This window comes from Corvus moneduloides, chromosome 17, assembly GCF_009650955.1.
Source record: "Corvus moneduloides isolate bCorMon1 chromosome 17, bCorMon1.pri, whole genome shotgun sequence".
NCBI lineage: Eukaryota > Metazoa > Chordata > Aves > Passeriformes > Corvidae > Corvus > Corvus moneduloides.
In genome coordinates this window covers 5,431,265-5,449,315 of record NC_045492.1, presented here as the reverse complement: position 1 = coordinate 5,449,315, position 18,051 = coordinate 5,431,265, and positions in this window count along the sequence as shown.

Below are 18,051 nucleotides of genomic sequence, written 5' to 3'. Positions count from 1 at the left end.
CCTCCAGAGCAGGGCTGATGAGGAGGCACCAAACACCCCACAGGCAGAGCCCATCAAGATGAGATAAGAAAACCTTGTCTGCCTGATTGGAGTGTCTTCCTGCAGACCAGCATAACCCCAAGGCTCAGTCACATTTGAAAGATGTGCCTTTGGCAACAAAACACCTTTAGGGTCTACCTAACAACCATTTTCCATGGGGAAGGAGACTCATTCCACAGGGATGCTAATCGCCTTCCCAGGAAGGGGGCAGAGGCTAGATAGCACCTGGGTTTACCATCTTTTGCAAACAGCTGCCAAATTCATCACTCAGGAGTTTGCTTGTGATGTATTATTTAAAAATATCTAGAAAATACATTATAGATGCATCGTCTTTTCTTTGCCAGTTCATTTTAATGTTATTGATTATTCTTTAAATCACTTATTTTGATTTTGCTCTGAAGCATTTAGTCTTTGGGCAGAGGTACCAAAAGCAGCTTCTCAATTTATGGCTGCAATTTTTGCTTCAGCAATTCGTAGTCTGAACAACCCCTGCCTTTTGTCTACACCAGTAAAAGCAATTTTTGCATGCAAAAATTCCAGGAAATTTAAACTGCTTTTAGAAATTGTCCCTTACATGTCCCATACATTGATTAATCCTTCCCTTTTTTGGAGTCTGATTGTAAATTCACCTTATATGTAAAGATGATGGAAGAACCTTGTGAACAATGGGCTTTCCATCTCTCTTGAAACATTAGCAAGTTATTGAATGGCTTATTGTGTTTTCCCTTTTATTCACTAGAACACTATTGAATTTTCTAATGCTAGCACCCAAGCACTTAGAGCTGCACACAGAGGAGCCCATGCCTTAACCACCACTCATTTCTCCTCCTGGAAGACAGTTTTGGCAGGTAACAAGCTGCTTTAATCAAAGGGCCTGGTGACCAAGGAAATTAGCACCTCTGAAAAACTAGGGCAAAACAGATACCTAGGAAAGCCAACAAAAACTTACTATTCAATGCAGCCAGATTGTGCAGTTGCCCATTACAGGACTGCAGAAGTGACTAGTTTTAAATAAACTATCCCTCTCTTCACATGTTCCTGCCTGTTCCAATCTTTGAGGTATTTGCAGTCTTTTTCTGTCTGTCCTAAGAATTTTAGCTCCACCAGGGCTGAAGGAAAAGAAGCTTTAAGCTTAAAAGCACTTCTAGTTCACCCTCCAAGAAAAAGACCTGTGTTGCAAGTGCCTCTGCATTTGCTTCCCATGCTGGAGAAGGCAGATATCCTCCTGCTGTGGTACTGCAAGGGTAGCCTGGAGCATCTTTGCTCTGCACTGAAGTTTCTCTGAAACCATTTGGAGATTTGTGCCCCAAACCCCAGCACTGAAAACACCACCTTGACCAGGCCACCACCCTTGCTGTAACCCAAGTTACACCAACAGCTCTGGAGGCTCTGGCATTGCCCACAGCCTCTCAGCTGCTTTGCTTTGTCTGAAGCTCCTTCCTTTCCCCTCGCAGCAGGGTGCTCAGGGATCAGCCTGTGCAAAGCTGTGGTTTGCTGACGGCTGCACTGGGAATTTCCTCGGTTGCAGCTTTGGGCAGCTCTTTGCAGAAGTTAACAACACGTGGCTGCTCCATCAGCCAGCAGCCTCCTCCAACACCTTCCTCAGAGCATCTCTGCCCCATTCCTGTCTTCTGGATGTGAAGACCCAGGGTGAGCTGCCTGAAAACTCTGGCTTCTTGCTCCTGCTTGCCACAGTCACACCCACATCAGGCAGGGTTGCACCTCCCTGTGCCCACCAGTCTCCCCCTGAACAGGGATGCCCATAGTGAGAAACACCTATTTGTGCAGGAGGTTTTCCAGCTGTGGCAAGGGAAGGGAACAAGCCACAGGGGTCTGAGCAGAGGGATCAGGGTCTTTCCTGCTGTAGCTCTTTGAGTACCAGGCTAATAAGTAATTCCAGGAATGCTCCCTTCAAGAAATGCACCCCATCCTTGTTCTCTGCATTGAGTGATGCTCTCAGGGGGAAGTGGGCTTCATTCCTGGGAGTGCCTTTCCCCTACAATTTTTGCTGTGTCAAGCTGAGCTGGCATAACCTAACCCAAGCAGGTAACTCTGCTGCACACCATGTACCATGACACACGTCTCAGAAAGGTCTCTGCTGGACTGAGCCTTGATGATCCCTGCTGTGATATCTCCTCCTAGCATCCTCCCCTGACTGAGCACGAAGCTTCATGGCTCATCTGTTTTGACTGGGGAGTCAAACTGCAAGGCCAGCACTGACGCAACAGTCCCACCATTGTCCAGACACCCGGGCTCTCTCTTCCCCCTCTCCCCAAAGAGCACTTCCTTCCCATTCCCCTGCCCACACAGGGCCTCTGGCCCTGTTGCTCTTCACATGTGCACCCCGAGCATCTCCATCCTGCCTGTTCAATGATTAACTCCTGGAGATGCAGTTGTTAGGGCTGGGAGTTACCCCTGTCCTGTAGTAAATAACCAGGAGGTGAGGAAAATGCTTTTAGCCATCAGCTTAAGAGAAATACTCATCTTTCAAGACTGGATAAAATGTTGTGAATTTAAAAACAAAAGGCCAGCAGATACTGCCCTAAGATTAAGAAGGTCCAGGAATCAAACTGAGCTCTGGAAAAAAAGCCCTGTTATGGTCATTTAAAACTCCAGTTTGTGGGGCTAACACCACCTACACTGAGCATCATACATTTGGGACACACCCTCAGGGTCTGAAAATCCCATGAAAATCAATTCCCAGCACCGGGAAGCTAAGTGGCAATTTCTGCTGGTGTTGCTTAGCCAAATTTCTGGCAAGGGCAGGCTCTTGCCACTGCCAAGTGTATTGCACTGCCAGCATAATTTACTCATAGTGGTGGGGCTGAATGGGGGCTTGAGCACCCGTCCAGCATCCCTGTGCCGTGGGGTCTGCTGCAGGGAGCCCTGCAGCTCCCCCAGCGGTAACCTCAGCCCAGGGGCCTCAGATAGCTTCTCCCAGGTACAAATAATCTCCTGACACCTTATGTCCTCTCCCCAACCCCAGGATTTTGTGCCCCAGGAAACAGTGAAAAGCAATCAAACATTTCAGAGTCAGAAAAGGTGTCTACAGTGGATGTAAATTTGCAGAGTTGCTGGATCTCTTGCTTCATAAGAACCAGCTCACCCATCTTAACCTGATTCACTCTCCCACTCCTATCACTGATAATCTAGAACTCTTGCCTCTCCAAGCCTCCAGAGAAAAGAGTTAGACAAGACTTCAGATTTGCCCCTGGAGATAAGCTCCAGGAACGTTTTTTAATCCCTAGAGCACTTTGCAAAACAGCATGAGTGTTGTACTGCAATTACATTGGAGGCACTGGAATGAAAGGGTGAGGAGGTTTGGGTACTTGGGAAAGTTTAAATATTATTTCAGTCTTGTGCATGGGGTATTAAGCCAGTTCAGGTGAAGCCAATGCACAGAGCACTACCACAATACAGGAACACTTTCAGTCCTAGGGCAGAACTGCTTCTTCAGCCAGGGCTCTGCTGCAGTGAGCTCAGCATCCCTTCCACCAAGAGTAAGTGGACTGTTATCTACTACAGGCTGTTTCCAGAGATAACATCAACGCCTCTCCCCAGCACCACACAGTGGGGACACACTTCTACCAGCCCACAGAGCATCCCTGGCTTCTGTGCAAGAGGCCAAAACCAGGCCTGAGTGATGGGGAAGAACCACCCCCTCCCCAGTAAAAATCACTGCCAGCTAAATTGCCATGTGCTCATCTCCTTGGTATCCCAGTGCCCACCTCCCTACTGCAGCTGCCCTGGGAAGCCTCCCAGCAGTGGGGCAGTGCAGGCACTGTACTCCATTGGCATGCCTGCACAGGCCAGGGCACTGCTCCAACCACAGGTCAATGGGAGCTGCAGGGATCCTCTGCCTCTGGGAAAATATATTCAGGCTAAAAGCAACTTCAAAAAACACATGTTTAACCTGAACTCTTATCTTTTATCCCTTTAAATATCCAAGCGGCCACTTTTGCAAGCCTGAAGCCTGGACTCCAGCTACATTTATTTCCCTCTTTCATCCCAGCTGCAGCTCCTCAGAATTTATCTCTATGGTTAACTTCCCCTTTCATAATATTAGCACAGTTGAAGCACTTGCTTTCCTGTTGCAGGCAGTGATTATATAGCAAATTAACCACAAGCTGTTCAGTCCAAGTCCAGCAGTTGGAAAGATGCTCCTCTGAGTAATGGTTTGTGTAGTTGATGCTTTCATCTGTAATTTGCATTTGTAATAAATGCAGGAATAAAAAATGGGGGCTATATTTTAAAGAATAGCCTGGTATGGCAGGGGCAGGCAGGCGAGCTAATGGGGAGGGAGAGCCTCCAGGGGTTTGAGGGCTGCATCCCAGGGCACCACATTCTCCTGCACAGGGAGGGGAAAGACACACACACACTTCTCCCATGCAAATCGTGGGCTGCCTGCCCAGATGGGTTTTACACAAGGAGGAGGGGCACAAGAAATTACAGCAGAAGTGCTTGAACTAACAGTGGCACCCCAGCAGTCTCCAGCACCAGGTAGACTGGTTGTTTGCACACTCCCAGTGATGCAGGGGCTGGGAGCCCAGCTGATGCCTTGCACGCCCTGTGACCTCCCTGCTCATGATAGGGGCACAACATCCCCTCTGCAGACCATGTCCATCCTGCTGAGTAGCAGGGGAACACCTGAGCCACCTTGGCCAGGCTCCAGCCTGTGGGAAGGGGATCACTTCAAGGGTATGAAGCTCAGCTGGGACAAGTGGACCTCAACCAAGGAACAAAACCCCCAAGCTGCAGGTCAATCACTACATTGCCTTGACAAGGCTGCCCAGCAGAGCTGCCACCTCACCACACACCCGGGGACACTCAAGCACAGTGATGTTTAACCAGAGGCCAAGCTGAGCATAAAGCTAAAACACTGGGCAGGTTGTGATGCCTGGAAACAGGAATGCTGCACCAGTGTCCTGACAAAGGGACAGCACTGGAAGGAGAGAATCTCCAGAGTGCCTTGCTGAGCCACCAAGATGCCATCACTTGTGAGGCCCTGGAAAGGCATTTGGAGGAGGAAGGCTCTTCTGTGACAGCACTGATCCTGTCTTTGCCTCTCGCCTGCCTCCTCAGTTACTGTTTATCATTCCTATGATCCCAATTTCTCGAGTGTAAACCAGGTCACAGTTCCTGTCCAGCCCTGAGAAGCTCACCAGGACATGAATAAACACCTGTGCTAGTGATTCCTGCCATCACAGCAGCCACACAGCCTTAGGCAGCCCCATCCTCTGCATCCCTCCCTCCCAGATCTTTAGAGAGCATCTGTGCTCTCCCAGGTTACCCCAAACAGTGGGGCTCAGCCTGCACACGCTGGCCTGGTGCCCCCTGTCTGTATTTACCACTGAGCCCAGGGCACAGCCAGTGCCCGTGCACCTGCCCCAGGGGACTGTGCTGTGCCAGCTGGGGAGGGGGTCCCTGTGAGGTGACAGTGGTCACAGCATCACACGGTACCTCCTGGGACACACTCCTGTTTACCTCACCGCTAAATCCCAGGTTTTGGGACACAGACCCACAGTTCCTGGAAACTGAGGGAGAACAGCAGACAGCAGATTACATCCTCCTCCCCACGGAGGGCAGCAGGCAGCCACAAGCAGTTTCCCATCCCCAGGTGTGTTCAGCCCATGCAGGTGAACATACACAGCCCTGGGGCTTCTGCAGGGGACTGTTCCCACTGCTCAGGACGTGCCACTCCTGCTCGTTTGCTGAGCTGGCCCAAGGGAAGACTCTCTGCTTCCTAGAGAGGACACCAGAGTGAAGACAAGGTGTCTGCCTGTGACTTATTCCACAAAAAAAGCTCTATGTTTAATTAAATAAGAAGGACAGACCAGAAGAGCCAGTTTCTTAATAAGATTTGGTAATATAATTATTTGCTACAATTAGGAACCAACTGAAAAGGTTCCTTGCTAACACTTTGGAGGAGCCCAGCATTTTAAAGTTGACTTGTGTGATGTCAGGGACCAATGTTATATTTGCTTCTGTGCAGCAGCAAGCATATGCTTCAACACTATACTGTACTTATTACTTAAAAATCACACACATGCTGTGGAGCTACTGAAAAAATATATCAGCCTTCCTAGATGGACAACCCCAGACTACACTGCACAGGACTTGAGCCTCCCTTGTAAAACAAAATTCTCTTCTCACAGTGACACTGAAGTTCAGCCAGCACTGGCACATGCTCTGCCCTCTCCCCATACCCAGCTGCAACAGGGCAGTGTGCAATGCTGAAATAGCTCATCCTTCTGACCCCCTCCATGGCCAAACACACTAATCCCCAGGTTTAGAGAGTCCTGAAGCTTTTAAAGACTTTCATCCGAGTAGATACAAACTGAGCTGGGACAGGCAGAGCCCTCCAGCTGCAGGAAATCAAGAGCAAAGCAGGTATTTGGGGGCAGGTAGGAGCCACAGCCTTCTGCACTGGGAAACAGGCGCTCTTCATTTTTTCAGTTCTCCACCAAGCTATCTCTGCAGCTTTGTGAGGCCTCGTGCTGGGGAGCTCCTGCTTTGCCTGTGGCCTCAACAAGTCAGAGGGCACTAACTAGAAAGGAGGTACCTGTGCAGAGGGACAGGAGGGATGTGGGAAGGGACCTGTCCTGAGAGGCCTTGGGGGCACCCCTAAAGGAATAAAGGTAAGAGACGGATGAACAGCATATGCACAGAAGGGAAGTTACACACATTGCACAGAGGGGAGAAGGGGAAAAAGAAGATTGAATCTTCCTGGAGACCAGTGAGATTCTATAAACATAATCAAAATGTAATAGAAACTTTTTGGAAATGCTGTTAGAAGGATAAAGCATCAATCTTCATGGAACTCCACTCAACAGGCTTTCTCCAGCTAATCAATCACGGTCAAGACATGGGCCGTCCCATCTGTCTGTGCAAGGGACCAGGAGGAGATTGCAAAGAGCCTGGGCTGGAGCTACCAGCTCAGTACCAGGCAATTCATCATGCAGGAAGGGAAGGGGGAGACGGGAGAGAAGGAAAATAATGTATAACACTAATAAAGTTTCTCCCCCCTCCTTCATTCCCAACCAATTTTTAGTAAAGGAGCCCAATCCAGAGGGGTTGTCAGTGGGGAGGTGGGAAGGGGGAGATGCACTGGGGAGGACTCTGGGTACGAGATGCACTCCAGTAAACAGAGACAAAGCCATCATCTGCACAGCAGCCCCTGGGCACAGCCCACGCTGCCACCCTGGCTGTTGGCAGCTGCACAGGAGCCACTCTGTACCCAGCAGGGCTGGTGTGCCCTGCCCTGGAGCTGGGGAGGACACCACAGGGACAGCAGGGCTGGGGACATGCAGAGGAGAGCCCAGGGCAGCCTCACCAGCTGGTGCTGGGAGAAGATGCCAAGCCTCTGCGTGCAGCCAGCATGTATTTTTCCCTAAATGCTGCCATAGCATTGGTGGGGGGACCTGAAAGTGGGATAAAGAGGAGGTGAAGGACTTGCAGCCTGTCCCACCTGCAGCAGAGGGGTTTTCATGTCATACCAACGTGTGCATGCACAGGGTGAGGACTGGCACTGCCCGCAGGGAGTCCTGCACTTCACTCAGATCCCTGCTGGCTTTGAGCTGCTGTCCCTGTCCTCCCTGTGCACCAGTCCCTTCCTTCCCCAGCTGCTCACCCACCCCATCCAGAGGACAGCAGCAGCCAGGAGCACGTGTCTGACACCAAGGGCCCCAATCCACGTGTGCACGACCAGGTACCAGCTCCCCTGCTACACATATCCTGCAATGATGCAACCAAACATCACTCCCTTCCTATCCATTCCCATCCTTTTAAACCTTGAGGGTTTCTCCCTTACACGGGACTTTTGAAGACAAAAGGCATCTGGCAGCATAGTCTGCCAGAGCTGGTGATTATGTACCACTAAAAGATCCACATACAACCCAGTTTTGAAATATTCTGTGCTACTCTTCTCATCAGACCTCAAAGAACTTGGCAAAACTCCCCTCACATTTACAAACAAGTAGAAAACCACCACAGGCTTTGCTTCGAGGACTCCTTTGACCTCACTGCAGACTCAAGCCCAGCTCTCTGCCATTTCTAGTCCTTACCTTAACACCTGAGTTGCCCTGGCATGCATCTAAACACAGTACTGAATTCTGTATAGAGGACCTTTTCTTCCTCATTTTTATTGCACAGATATTCTTCCCACTAGAATTTTGACCAACTTTTGTAGAAATTCTTGCATATTCAGCACCAGGTGAATGGGGAGCCAGCAAAATATGCTCCCATCAACTTCCTAGAATGAAGGGCCATTTGAAATAGAAAACAAATAGAAATTTATGCCCTAAACATTTTTTTTCTTGCTCTAAATTTAATCAAGTGAATTGCCTGGGCTGTACAGGTGAAATTTAAAGAGTGACAATAAGTAGGTGAGAGATTTATTTTTTCAGAATATTTATTCTTCCAGAGCTATGATGACCCCACACCTTCCAGTAAATATCTAAATTCTTCCTTTCCTTCATGGATATAAATAGATGCCACATAAACATGGAGCAACACAGCATTTTAGCCTCTACTCTAAGTGTAAATATAGTAACAAATTAAGTAGAACCATCTAGTAAATGTTGACAACCCTGAACATGAAGCTGCTTCATGTTTAACTCTTACAGGCTGCTCTGTGGCCAGTGACAGGAAGACTTAGATTAACAATTATAATGGATTTCCTTCTGGTGTTAGTCCCATCAGGTGACACTATTTGTCCTCTTCTGTCAAAGCTCACTTCTCCCCTTTTCAGTCCCCTAGAATACCAGGCCAAAATTTTCCTGGGTTCAGTACCACGAGAAGACAGTGCAAAGCGCTGCTCAGGCTATAGATGCAACAACAGAGAAATTATAAACAGCTCAAAAACTTGAAGTTGCTTAAAACTTACCAATCTATCAGTTATTAGGAACTTAAAGCACTAACACATGGTTTGTAACCACCTCACCTACTATCAGGTGTGCTTTTAAGCACAGATAACCACTTAATCCTTGTGTCCTAAAGTGCTTGTAACCAGAGATAGTAATTAATTAACCCTGTACTGCCAGAGTCTGAATGTAAGGCACAGCTCAGCAAAAACCAAGCTAGGGAGGCCACCAGCCCATGAAGGAGGGTCACTATTCCTTACTGAATTCAGGTTACATTCCCCCCAACTCTCAGAACGAAGTTTTAGAGGAGCTGCCACCATCGGGTCCTGCATAAACACAAGGCAGGGGTCATTGCTTGAGCCAGACCTCTCAGAGGGCACACAAGCCTGGAGACTTCCTTCCCTGACTCCACAAGCCTCTGGGAAAGCACACAGCTAGCATGGCCACAGCTGTGCTCAGATGCCCTCCCCCTTTTCCTTTTTCCTCCTTGCAGACCACAAGAGAAGGCACCTCATGCCAGAGGGGACACACAGCCCTCACACCCCTTCAGAGTGCAGCATTGCCCGAACGCTGTACCTCTCCTGAAGCTCTAGCCTTCCTCCAGCTACCCCCCAAGAGAAACCAGCTCTTCCTACTCCACTAACTCCTTTATATACCATCCCTATCCTTTGCCCACCTGGAAGGGACTGCAAACCTGCTTCCATCCTGGGAGAGCTGGGAGCAGCTGCTGTGGGGTGTGGGGGTGTCTGCAGGAGCTCTCCCCAGCCCAGGTGAGCACAGTTCCAGCCTGACATGGCCAATTTAGGTGGCAGCATTAGGGACAGGTTTCCTGCACAAAAACCTCTTCCTTAGTTGATTTGCCCTTATACTCAAACCATAGCCTCCCTCCCTAATTACCATGAATGTAAATGACCTCTGGTGTAAGGTTTATTATAATGATAATTGAGCTGTGGATTTTTAATAACAACCTCCTGGATTTTCCACTTGATTTCCTGATTTGCTTTATATTTCCAGGAACGCATATAAGGGTCTGAGACTTCACCAGGCCATTTATATCAAGTCTGACCATGACCTTCACTGGTTCTTCAGGCCAGAGTGTTTTAAATTGCTAGATGCATCCAAGCTTTTGGGTTTTCAAGGAGTCCTAGGGGTTTTGGCTGTGACACGGCTTCCACATACTTGCTGTGGGATGGGGATAGCTGAATCCCATTGTCAAACACGGGCATTTTACTTTTCATCTCAACATGGGCAGCTACAGTGCAGATCCCATCCTGGTGCAAGGAGGGAATGCATGCAAACAATGGCATGGCATAACAGGGAAGGAGACCAGTATTGAGAGTCAGGCATCTTATCGCCTCAGGGAAAGCTGGGAGAAGAAAATACATTGTGTAAACTGCTGGAAGAACTTAAGTACTCAAAGCAGTGGAGAGAGAGTGGATCTCCAGGCAGAGGACTTGGCTCCAGAAGGAAACTTTCAAGGCAAGAGAGGGAGATCCACTGCTCCCAGTCCAAACCATACCCATGCAGAGACATGAAGCTGAAGACTTGTCCTGTTTTTTCAAGAACATAAACTGCAAACAAAATCCCGTCTTGTTTAAAGATTATCAGTTTCAATGGGAGGTTGTGTTTTTACATTATTGTTAATAAAGCACACCAATAATTAATAAATGTTAACTAGTCCCCAGGGCTTTCCTTTTTTCACATGTTTATTTTTGTGTTATAAATGACATCCATTTTCCACAACTCACTAAGCTGGTGGATGAGGAGAAGAACCCAAAAGAAGAGCCATAATCCTCAAGGGGAACAGCAAGCTGTTGTTCCAATCAAGATGTATCCTGACAAGTCAAGTTGTTGAAACCCATTAATTAGCACTTTTGGAAACAGTTGCAAAGTTAATTATTCTTCTCTGAGATGAAAGAAAGCTAATTTCTGGCATTTGCTTTGACAGTGACATGCGCTAACATTTTTAGAGCTGACATCCCTCAAGATAAATGATGCTCTGAAGTGTGCGTGCAAACATTTTGACTGGGAGTTACTGTGGCGAGCTGACGGCACTGGCACCTCTTACTGCAAATATTTTGCATCTGCTGGGATTGTGATCAAAGTTTGGAGGCTGAGAGGAGGGTGGGGAAACTTTTTCAACTTCGGGGAGTGTGTGGATGACTGGCTTTGGATGGGAGGCAATAACATTGCACAGGCAACACAATCTATTCTATCTAGATAACTCCAAAAGGGAATGTAAAGCTTTCTAGCTAACCGTGCTGACAAAGAGAAATCCATTTTTGTACTATTGGAATTGCCCTGCTGAAGGATCATCTTCTCTTCATGGGTTGGTGGCAGCAGATGAAACAGAAGATCTCCAAAATGAAGTTCTCTCTTGGTAAGATCAGGTGTCAGTATGAGCTCATGTGAACTTGAAAAGGCAAGGTTTGGGTTGTGGAAACTCAGTAAAACTCTTCTGCCAAACCCCAATGTTCTCACTGGGAAGAACATCAGTGTGGTTTGGGATTTAGTCCTAAAAGCCCTTTTGCAATTTTGGAAGCTGCCTTGATCACGTCCTGCATGTACAAGGGCAGTGAGGGGAAGGGTTTATCTGTAAATATAACTTATTTAAGCCTCCTCTTAAGAATGTATTTTGATCCAGGATAGCACCATTCCAATAAAGTTCAAGTATATGCCTGAAACCTTGCCTTCCTCTTGCAATTTTTAGGGTGTTACAGATCCTCCTTTTTTCACTTCAGGCCTTTGCATCACTGGCATGACTCCATGATGGGTCCAGATTGAATTCTAGGACCCTGGTTTACCAGTTTCAGTCCTCATCTCTGGAAGTCTGAAGGGTCAGTGTGAGATGAGTGAGGACAATGTCTAAAATGCAGGGACTGTTTTACACAGAAGCTGCATTGCCAGGAGAACACATCAAACCAGAGCTGCTCTTTGGAGAATCCCAGGCTGACAAGCAGGTCAGCTGAATATCTGATCTGAGAAGGTCAAAATCTTGCTGGTGGGTTCCAGAAGACCCTGCTTCTCTGAGCTATGCCTGGTTTGGGGACACCCTGGGCTGGGCTGGCAGGGGAGGATGAACTCTGCTCCATCCCCTCCGCTGTGCTCAGCTCCAAGCACTTCAGAGCAATCTTCCTCTAACAGACAACCCTTAATAAATTATCAGCCCAGTGTATCACCTGGGGGCCAGGCCACCACTCTAGCAACCTGTTGCTCCTTTGATAAGATTCTTCAGAAATAATAAGTGCAGGTACATGAAGAGAGGAAATTGGTGGTAGAAAAAGTATTTCATTTGCTTTTCAATCAGCATGTGGGGGGAAAAAAATTGAGCTCAGAAGGTGATCTAAAGGACTCCTTAGTTGTTATGCAATTCACACACAGCAGGGCAATCAAGAATGTGGAAACACCGGGTTCAGAGGGCTCGATCCAACGTGGGAGGCAAACACCACCTTTTCCTTCAGGGAGCCAAAAAAATGACATGTGCTAGCATGTGAGTCCTTGCAGACAGACTCTCCATGCTGGAGCCGTTCAGTAAGGACAAGAGGGGAGAAAATGGAAAATAAATCAATTAAATAAAAAGATTGCTGGGGAGCAGCTCTCTGCGTTGTGAGGAGCAGGGAGGTGGCAGTCCTGAGCTGAGGCTTGTCCTCCAGCACATCCACGCGCTGCTCTTTGCATATTCCTCCATCGTACAGAACACTTATTGCTGCACAAATTGCAGGGATTATTTTCTCTTAACTGCTAATGGATTTAGAGACTGTAACTGGGGGTAGTGCTTGGAAATTCAGTGCCCGAGGGGAAGGTACCTGTATGGGAGATGAACTTTTTTCTATGGGCACACAGAGTTATGGTAGGAATAGAGGCAAAAGGGGAGATCACTTACCAGTTCCCCAGTTTCCTGTGCTGTGGAAGGTTTAAGAGCTTTGGAGCATCTTTCAGTCAATGTAACCAAGAAAAGATTTTTTCATTTATCACTCAATCAACCATATTCAGTCTCCTTTTGCAACACCTGTGATAATACCAGGGTTCACTTAACAGCTGTAGGAGAAAAGATTTCACTCCATAAAAAAACCAGAAAAATCAAAGATTACTTTGCTAATTATGGCTGGTGCTGTGCTGAGTTATGCCCTGAAATTATAACTTTTAAGCCCCCCATCTGATAATTTGCCCCATTTATTTAAGTATGATTTCAATCAGGATATTTATCAGCCTTGCATTAGGGCATTAGCAGTTGATTTATTTAGCAATGCATGTATTTATTTACATTTTAGCTTCCAAGTGAATCATTCTTCTGACTTTGCTGTCAAAGGTTAAACAGTTTGATCCTTTCTGGAGCAGACACAAAACATGGAATAAACAAGTACAGGGAAAGTGCAGGCCATGAAAGGCTGGATTAACTCTGTGTTTACATCCCTAGCAGGCAACACTCATTCTGTGTTGCAAAACCAGTCTGTACAGTAATGCAATTTTTGTACCCCCAGATAAGCAAATTACATATCGTAATTCTTGTGGCAGAGTGAGAAAAGAAAATACGTGTGAAATTCGGGTGGAAAACCAAAGGTAAGAGAAGGAACTAGATTGGGAATGTGAAGTTGGGTCCAGAACATGGAAAGAAAACAAACCCACTTTCAGATATAGTGTGATTATTTATTTTCTCAGGCCTCTGAAGGCCATGTCCCAGTGTGTGCAGAGCATTCTTGGGATTTCATCACACGTTTTGGGCCGTGAGGAGCCGTGTTGGGCCGGCAGCAGCGAGTGCTGACAGGCAGCACGTGTTCAGCCACCTCCGTCCCCGCCACGACGCAGCAGCAGCACCTGGAAACACCAGCATGGAGATGCCTCCTGCTCACACAAACACATTTCAGCCGGCTGTTCGGCTCTGTGCTGTCCTCTCCCCAGATGAGATGCAGCAGGGATTCTGTTCAAAAGATGACAGAGCCCATTTAAGATTCCCTATTAAAGTGGGGCAGCTGGAGGGGGTTGACCACCTGAGTGCAATGTGGGGAAGCAGCTCCACAGTGCCATCAGCCCTTCGCTGCTCACTCAGGGATCCTCTCTCTTCGAATGACAGAGGAGGGAGGGGGCAGCAAACATCCAAGGACCACATGGACGTTGAAGCACCATGTTCCCATCGTTTTCTCCTCCATTTGGTGCTGTCCTGGGGACCCTGATGTGTCTGTGTGTTTATGGTGGGGGATGTTGGAGGGCAAAGGCGTGAGTCGAAGTGCTGAGGGTCAACTCTGCTGAACAGCTTGAAGCCAGCCCTGATGAACTTGATGATCTTAGAGTTCTTTTCCAGCCTTAACGATTCTGTGACAACCCTGCTGTCCCCAAATCTTAGCTTGGTGACAACCTGGCTCCTACAGATTTTGGCTGCAAACTAGTTTGGGAAAGTGGATGGGTGCTCTCCATAAGAGAAGTGGGAATCAAACTGGACCTGTGCAGGCAGGAACAGAGAATGAGACTCCTGAGCACTGCTATATCATGATGATAATGGTTCCCTTTGGGAATACATCGAGGTCTATTTATCAATGTTTGCTGAGCACTTTGGGATCCTTGAAGAAGGTGCTCTGAGGCTTGTGATAAATGGCCTTCCTCACACTGGGATGTGGTCTCAAACATGTTCCTGTTCTGAAGTTCTAGAAATAAACCTCAATATTTTGTTAATTTGGAATAGAGTTTTTACTTTATATATGCATATCTTTCTCAATATAGTTGTAGTAATTAACTATTAGCTAATGTGTATATCTTTTTTCTCTCTAATTTATTTCTAATTAACATAGATAAAGGATTGTATTCCTTATTAGTGCAGATGGTTACTTATTTCTACTTGTATAATTACAGTCATGTCCTGGCTTTGATCTGGATCCTGCTCTGTTGATAAAAGGTAAAGAGGTAAAGCACAGAGAAAAGCAAGTCCTTCTCACTGGTCTCCTGTGCACAGAACTCAGTGCTTTGGAGTGATAATTTCTCTATTAAAATCACCTTATTGGGGTGTGTGTGACTGAGCAGAACCTGTCCTTATTGCAGAGTCACAGAATGCTTTGGGCTGGGAGGGACCTTAAAGCTCTTCTGTTTCCAATTCCTTGCCATGGACAGGGACACCTTCCACTAGCCCAGACATGGTCACTGCAGCCCATCCTCTTTGGTTGTTGGGGATGTTGAAACCAGCCTATATGTGCCAAGAAAATGAGGATTCCTTGGGCCTGGCCCCTCCAGGCATTTATCAGTCCATCTGGGCATGTACAAGGATCAAGTCCTGCCCAGAAGGGATTGCAAATTATTTCTTAGGAAGGCTGTTTCAATCCCTTTAGGAGCCCAGTCACTTTTCCATGTTGGGGCATGAGCCTAGCTGCAGGGATGAGCTCTAGATGTTGATGGGGGCCAGCCAGGCAGCTTCACATCCTTCTCCCTCCCTCAGATCCATAGGGAGGAGTAAGGGGGAACACAATTGGCAGCCAATGAAAAAATTCCAAAGGAGCACAATTACCCAAGGAATCTGGAGTGGCCACATGCATGATACTGGGCTGGGAACCTGATAGTAGCATCAACAGGGACTGATTTCATCAGACACAATGGATGCACCGAGGTGTAAATCAGGAAAAACCTCACCAGTATGAAGGGGAAATCAGTACCAGTTAACACTGGAATTGACCTGCTGAGTGATGGACGTCTCTCGCTTTTGGTCCTCTCTTTAAAGATCATTTTGCATTATATTGCAACTCCTTTCACAAGGGAAGAAAGAAAAGGCCTCCCTGATTTTCTTGAAGGGACTCAGAGATAAAGACTGATCACATTATGCAGTAATTGGACCTTCATATCTATAATTGCATTGATTTCTCCTAAGTTTCAGGCATTGACTCTGGTGAGTGAGAGAGCATTGCAGCAGGGCATGGCTGCCAAGAATCCTCCTGCATTTGGGAGGTGTCAGGCTGGGAGGCTCACCACAGTTTGGTAACTGGCATTGCAAATTGCTTTATGAACAGTTTAATGCATTTAAGAGGGTAATAATTTCAGATCCTACCATACAATTTGTTGCAGTGGTGCAGAAGCATATCTAAAAACTTCCAGGGTGAAGGGAGGCAGGGGAAGGAGGGGAAAGAAGAAAGGAAAGCAGAGGGAGGGAGGCATTGCAAGGGGGTGGAAAACCTAATTGTTTTAATCATGCTTGATATTACACTGTGAAATTATAATTAACTTAAGAAGTCAGTCAAAACCAGTTAATAACTGTGGTGCAACGTGGCTGATTTGAAGTGCTACATGGAGGGGAGAGGAGCCGACAGCAGCAAAGCTGCTGGGCTTGACCCTTGCAAGCTGAAGCAGTGCAAGGGCCCCCCAGGCAGCTCTGCAGAGGCTCTGCACAAGCAGGGACCAGCACACACAGCATCAGCAAAGCTGGTAACATGAATGCTTAGTCCGTCCAACACTCCTGATTGTGGATTGGGAAGCCCTCTCCAAAGGAGGATCATCAGCAAGCTTCCGAGCACATGGGTAGGAGAAACTGAGGCAGTGAGAGAGAAAATGGTTTATGGCATGTCAGCAGACCACTTCCAGAGCCAGGGAAAGAGAGGACAGCTGACAGGAGGAAGGATCAGGCCTGACTTTCAGCCTGTGCTGATATGGTACTTAAGCAGGAGCCTCCAGAGAATACTCTGTTCTTTAAATATCCCCTTCCTTTTGCTCATAGGAGGGTAAATCTTTCCCAGAAAGTCTGTTGCAGTCAGGAGAAAAGCAGCCCTTAAAATGATTTGCACATATGGGCAAATATCAATCTTCTTCAGCCATGTAGCTTTGTTAAAATATCTGGGAATATGGATAGGTGGGAACAGAGTTAGAGCTGTGCAGTCTTCCTGTATATTGCCTGTACACTGTGTGTGTACAGGTGTAACAAGGGTTAATGAGCAAGCCAGCTGGGATAACAAGAGTGTCCTGATGGTATTAACATCCCAAAATACATATATAGATGTGGATAGTGCTGAACCCTACGGGAGGCTGATAGTGATAAGGGCAGTGACACTGCAGCCAGCTACAAGGGCCGTAGCAGAAATATTTGTCACAGGGAAGATGCACCCAGGGAAGCTCTGTGTGTGAGTGCCAGATATTGCTGTCACTGGCTGCTGTAGCAGGGCAGCAGCACTGATATTTACACAGTCTGGAGGATATATTGGGAGTGCTGGGCGGTGGCTAGATATCAGCATGGGCAGAAAAACAGGAGAGGGAGGAATCAGAACGGAGTGTGGGAACAGGTCTCTTCTTAGGAGACGTACGTTGAACGCCTGCAGCTGATTTATGGGTAGCTTTTACCATGTAGTGCTGTGGAGGAGGGGGAGATACCTGAAATGAGAGCAGCACTCCAAGTTTTGGGTATTTCCTGCAGCCAGGCTGGGTGAAGCACAGTACGCAGGGAACTGGGTGTGTTCTGAGTGTCCCCATCCCTCAGAGGGTGGGCTTTGGCCAGAGATGGGCATCAGAGCAGCACAGCTGGGGACAGGACAGTGTCCTGCCAGGCCTGCTCCTTACAGTGAGCTTGTAGGGAGGGGATGAGGAGCTTGTGACTATAACATGTGCAAATATGGCACCAACACACGCTCATGGTACTCTGGGTGGATGCTCAGATCAATTTTCCTCATATTGGACTTCAATGTCTGTCCTGGAGGTGCAGCCCTGAGGGAGTTGAGTGACTGGCCAGGCTGGGCTGAGCTGGCTTGGTGCTCACCAGGCACCCTAAACTCATCTGTCCCATTAATCTCAAGCCCAAGAATAGACAGTTTGTTCACAAGATTTTCTTGGTGACAACCAGCCCATGGTCCCATCCATTCCTCTGTGACCAGTGTACCTGGTTTAGGGGCTCCAAGACTTTTGCAGTCATGGGACCAGCCTCAGCAGAGCAGTCCTGCAGCAGGGCTGGGAGACTGACAAAACCAGGCAATTTATATGAAGCAGGGGCAATTCCATGGCCAAAGCACCTGGCCCTGATTTTACCAGCTGTGGCTCCTGCTCTGGAGCAGCCATGGAGTGAAAGCACTCTCTGACAGGTGGGGAAGTGTCCTCAGACTGTGTTAAGAGCTGGGCAGGTTCTGTCTCCCTGGAACATCTACAACAGGTTTTGGCCTTGCTGCTCAACTGCTGGAGAGGGGTGGAGTGAATTGTT